The sequence below is a fragment of the Corylus avellana genome, chromosome ca4 (assembly GCF_901000735.1).
Source record: "Corylus avellana chromosome ca4, CavTom2PMs-1.0".
NCBI lineage: Eukaryota > Viridiplantae > Streptophyta > Magnoliopsida > Fagales > Betulaceae > Corylus > Corylus avellana.
The window spans coordinates 26827970-26834267 of NC_081544.1; positions in this window are offsets into that span (position 1 = coordinate 26827970).

Here is a 6298-nt window from a genome sequence, read left to right on the forward strand (position 1 = left end):
TTTGATTTTCTCCTATAAATAGAGCTCTTCTCCTTCAGAATTTTCACCACTCATCTCCTCTCCCATCTCTTGCATATATTCTTCCTTCTTCCGCTTTTTACTCGGTCTTTCTTCTTTCTAAAAGTGTTTACTCAGAACAGAGAGAGAAAGGGCGAGACCAAGCGCTACAAGAAAGAAAGAACACAAGAGATAGCGGACTTTAGAAAGTAGTTTCAAAAGATATACTAGTGGTGTTAGTCATATTGGAGCAACTAGATTCCTTCATACCACTTTTAGCTTCAGTCTAGAGGTAAGTAAATTCACTACCCCTTCTAAAATTACTTCATGTCATGCTAGTTATTCATTCTTTAGTAAATTGTAAATGATTATTTTATTTACGTATTATGAAGTTATGTTGCATGCATGAAGGATTTCTAAAAGAATTACCTAGAAAGTTTCTATTTATTTAAACGCTTTCTAAGTACAACCAGTTTATATTTGAAAAGGTTTCCATTTTGAGAAAAGAAAGTTGAGAAATGATGATGATTATAAGAAAGAAAAAAGATGATAAACCCTCCTACATGTTGCCCTAAGATGCATCAAAAGAAGTACAAAGAAAAGTACAAGAGATGAGATAAATGTTTATGAAATAAGGGCACATGTATGGAGGAGAGTATTTTTGGCCCTAAGATAAGTAAAGATGAGAGTTCGGTACCGATACTCGGATGGAGGCGAAACCACTGAAGGAGGCTATGCCAGAAGGTGGTATTCCATCAACGAGACCGTTGAGTGCACCAAGAAAGAGTTAATTGACGGTCGGGCATGGCTGTGGCCACAGTTCAGTGCCATGGTCACAAGGACCCGCAACCCTCGTGCACAGGGGTAATAGTGTACATGGGCCCTATTATGAGAAAATGATACTATATTTTCAACGATGATATGCTATGATGATTTACAGAGATGATTTATAATGATGATTTATAATGATGCATTATGATGATGATTTATAAAGATGATTTACAACGATGATTTATTACTAGATGTAATAGTATGTATATATTACGGGAGATGCAACCGTACGTACATATATTATTATGGCTGGATGTATATTTATTTGTGAAAACGATTTTCAAAACTGAGAACAAGGAGTAAAACTATTTATGGTTATGGATTTTACTTGCTGGGCCCCCTTTGGGCTCATTCAGTTTTATTTCTTGTTTTCAGGTAGAAAGGATGTTGGAATAGGAGGCCGGAATGGGGTGGGAATAATTATTAATTTTCAAAGTCTTTTCATATAAGTTATTGTAATGATATGATATTCCGCAACTAAAATCTAATGTTTTCTAATTTCGCTTGTAATAAAATCTCTTGAAAAAAAAAAAAAATGTTTTACGCATTTATTGTATCTTTTAAAATCAAGTACTCTGATAGACCTTATAGATCTTTGCAAGAATTTTTGTTGAAAAAGAAGAAAAGTGGCAAACTCAGTCTTAACGGACTGGGGATGTTACATATATAGTATATGCAAAAACATATTTTCACACGATCGAACTGGACTATGAGCCACTTGCAAGACAAGAACACAACGAATGGAGTGGCATCAGCCAAAGGCTGGCGGGGGAGTATCCGATTGTTAAGTCAGTAGAGCATTCATAGAAATTAAAATAGGATCAAGAGATCAGTTTAGGGAGTGTTAAATATATTGGATAATATATTAGAAGTGGAAGAAAGAGAGAGAGGAGAGAGAGAGCGGAAGCATATAGGACTACATCTCTTCTATTATGATTGTATTGATAATGAATACAAAGGCCTCTATTTATAGAGAGGTAAGTAACTTAATAGACTAAGAATACCTAAGAAAGTAAATAACAAGTAAATAACCATAACATAATATTTTTAACATCCCCTTCAAACTCAATATGTAAACTTGAGTTTGGGTAAAAGAAAAAGGAAAGAAAAATGAATTCGCTGAAAAAGTCGCCGAAGGTGGCCAGAGTTTGGTGGCCGGAGGCTGTGCATGGGGGCTGGCGACGGCAAAACCCGGTTCTAACCCGTTGGGTTGAAAATCTTGGATCCGGGTGATTTCTCAAATACTCCAATATCCCCCCTCAACCCGTTTTTGGATCGGGTTGGAGATGCCTTGGATGGATCTGCTTGGTCAAGTTGACGGATCGGATTGCCAGATCTGTGGATCTGAGTCTAACCCATTGGACCGGGTCGACCCGCTTGGTCAAGTTGACAGATCAGATTGCCAGATCCGTGGATCTGGGTCTAACCCACTGGACTGGGTCTATTGTTTTGGATCGGGTTAAAAGTGCTGACGTGGCAGAGGTATTGTTAGAGGGTCGATGGCAGCGGATCTTCCACAAATCTCTAGATCTGTGCATCGCAAGCTAGAATCTGGGATTAATTTTTTTTCCAAATGAGGCTACGATGAAGGCGTGGAAGAGATTTTGAACGGATGATTGCTTGGCAGCGCGCGGACGAACGGAAAAAGGAGGTCACTGGAGGGAGCGCCGAAAAATGTTAAAGACGTTTATTGGAGGCCACAGAAAAGTGGCTTTGATACCATGTTAAATATATTGGATAATATATTAGAAGCGGAAGAAAGAGAGAGAGAAGAGAGAGAGAGAGCGGAAGCTTATACGACTACATCTCTTCTATTATGATTGTGTTGATAATGAATACAAATGCTTCTATTTATAAAGAGGCAAGTAACCTAATAGACTAAGAATGCCTAAGAAAGTAAATAACAAATAAATAACTCTAACATAATATTCTTAACACGGAGAAAAACAATTCTTATCTTCTTTGGGGATGGTATATCCCTCATTTATCTTAAACTCCTTGTTTAATTGCCTTGTGATTGTTGAGGCTTCTAAGTTTTTTAAGCCTTTCTAATGAGCAGGCGCATGGGAATCAATTGTCCCCATTCCCGCGGTCGATCGGCTTGTATAATAATTGGTCGGGCATCGGGAATTTTGTTGTTTTTTTCATTATGACGCACTACAAAAAAATAACTATTTTCTGACGTACTATTTTTAGCACGTCAAAAAATTGTTTGGCGCGTCAAAATTTTCTGACGCACCAAAAATAGAGCGTCAGAAAGAAAAAAAAGAAAAAAAGAAAAAAAATTTGGGCGGATTTCTGACGCTCCAATTTGGCGCGTCAGAAAATTCTGACGTGTCTAACAGACACGTCAGAATTTTCTGACGGACCAAAAATAGAGCGTCAGAAAGAGAAAAAAAAAAAAAAAAAAAATTTGGACGGATTTTTGAAATTTGAAACACTTCTTATTTTCCCTCAATTTTTTCCTCTTTTTATTCTTTCCTCCTCATTTATTTTCCCAACACTTTCTGATCTCTCTCCTCTCCTCTCTCTCCCCACGGCAGATCAAAGAAACCAGAAGAAGGAGAAGAAAAGGAGAAGAGAAGAAGAAAAAGAAAGGGAGAAGAGAAGCAGAAGAAAAAGAAGGGAGAAGAGAAGAAGAAGAGAAGCATGTTTCTGCGTAGAAGAAAAAAAAAACAAAAAAAAGGCGGAGACGAGAAGAGAAGAGAAGAAGATTTTTTATGTTTTTAAAGATTTGTTGGATTTGACATTTAGGTTTTTCATTTTTCAGATTGTTTTTTTTATTTCGGTTTTTGATTTTTTGATTTGGGTTTTGATTGTTTGAAGATTTTTCAGTGTGGGTTTGGGTTTTTGAAAATTGAGATCGAAAAGAAGTGAGAGAACGGAGAAAGATTTTGGAGAAAATTTTTGCAGAGATGAGAAAATTTTTTCGTTGTTTTAAAATCTTCGATCTCTACAGAGAAATTTTTTTCGTTGTTTTAAACCCAACAATTTGTTGGGTTTCTCTGCACCACTTCACTGCACCAGTGGTGCAGAGAAACGAGTGGTGCAGAGAAATTCGTTTCTCTGCACCACTCAATAAATTACAAAAATAAAAATAAAAAAAATAAATTAATACATTTTTTAATTGAAAAAAAAAAAATTCAGAAAAATTTTTTTTTAAAAAAAATTATTATTTTTAATTAATTTTTAAATTTCCTGACGTGTCAATTTTGACACGTCAGGAAATTTCTGACGTGTCAAAAAAAGACACGTCAAAAATTTTTTTTGACGTGTTAAATCCAACACGTCAGAAATTTCTGACGTGTTGGATCTAACACGTCAGGAATTTCTGACGTGCCATCTTTGGCGCATCAGAAATTTTTCATTCCTGACACTTATAATATTGACGCATGAAACACGTCAAAATTGCCCCGTCAGGAAGATTTACTGACGTGTCAAACCACCTGACACGTCAGAAAATTCATGTAAGTAAAAAATTGATTTTTTGTAGTGATTTTTGGATATCTTTTGCGATTCAATGATACATTTGATGATTTGAGATAATTTCATATAATTGATTGCTTGGTTTTTAATTCATAAAAAAATTGGATATCCCTTGTAATTTGTTCTATGGATACAATTGATGTTTTAATTTAAATTTGATATCTTGCTGTGATTTACGGATACACTTGATTATTTGATTTAAATTGGATTTCTTTTGTCATTTGTGTAAAAGAATGGATACATGGGATGATTTTGATTAACTCTTTGAAGCGAAAGCAAAACATACCTAAGACTTTATTGTGAGAACTTTGGATAATATTCATGAACATGAGACGTGCTGCTATGATTTGGTGAGTGTGGATTCCACAACCTCAGTACTTTGACTTTTGGTTTATTTTATTTTATTTAGTTTATGTTTTCGTTTATTTTCAAAACCCAAAATCAAACCTTTTTCGGAACTAGGTTATGATTAAATTAGTTTAGATATAATTTGTTTTTCGAAAATACAATTCCCTGTGGGATCGACCTCGCACTTGTAACCCTTTAACTGCAAACGATTCATGCACTTGCGAGTTATTAAAATTTTCACAACACTTACCCTTATATATATATAATATCCAAAACAACGTCATTTTGGTCATGTATGACTGTATGTATGTGTAATATGGTATGTGATGTTTTGGGCCAAGCCTTATTCAAAAACATTGCCTAGCCCAAAATTCAGCATGTTCTTTTCATCTTTTTGAGAACACTTTAGCCAAAAATGTTTAAAATAAACCCAAAAAATAAGCCTAGTGATGACCTAAAACACTTAAAAAGCCCAAAAGCCCATTAAAAAAAATGGTTATAAAACCTTTGGTTATTCGTTTGAATAACCACTAACCGCCGGTTATAAAATAACCGCTAACCACCTAGGCGGTTACGGTTATTAAAAATCAATAACCGCCCAAGGTAGTTGCGGTTAGCGATTATAGCCAATAACCGCTAATCATGACCGCTTGTGCAGGAAGCCACCCCCAAAGGCCTTGGAGGTGGCCGGCCACCCCCATAAATTTTCAATTTTATTTTTTTAACTATTTTTCTTTTTGAATATTTTTTTATTCCACGTGGCATTTTTAGGTGACGACACGTGCCATTCCATTAGAACTAACGGAGGTACTAAGTTAGTCTTGTTCCGTAAGTCAGGTACTATTTATAATAAGATTTGAACAGTAAGTGAAAATATATATATATATATATATGCAAACCCAAGTAGTAATAAAGTATTGAGTTAATAACTTTTTTGGTACCTGGGTTTTGTGGTTTTTTTAATTTTCCCTCATAGATTTTAAAACATGACAAAACTAGTACCTCAGATTTTGGAAAAGACCGAATCACCACCTCTAGTTTGAAAAATTCTATGGAGGTGGCCGAACCAACCCCAGGGGTAGCTGGCCACCCCCAGTTTGACCTTAGGAGCCACCCCCAAGGCCGGTCTGGTGGTGGCCGAGCCACCCCCAAGGGCCATAGGGGTGGTTTCGGCCACCCCCAGGGGGTGGTTCATGATGAGTGTCAAATGTCGCATATTTGGGCCCCTTAACTTGTATTTGTTAAGACCTTAGCTTTGTTATTTTCTGATGTTTTTGGTTAGTTTTGATGTTTTAGTATTTTGCAGGTCATTGAAAGAAAACTGCTGTTTTTGGTGTGGAAATGTGCGAAGAAATCGAAGAAGTGAAGAAGAAGCATTCTCTAGAAGTGCGCTCAAGCGCAGGGAGACTCCGACTGAGCGCACTCACGCAATCACCCAGACGCACAGCTCCCAAGTGCTGCACCGCAGTAGCCCTGAAGACCCGAGTGCACTTGAGCGCACCCCGAGTGCGATTGAGCGCACTTACGCTGACCTGGCAGCGTTGAAACCCTAGACTTTTATTATTTATAGCATATTTTTCTATTGTAAACACACATTGGGAGGCGCCGTTTAGAGCCTATTTTCGACCTAGAGTTG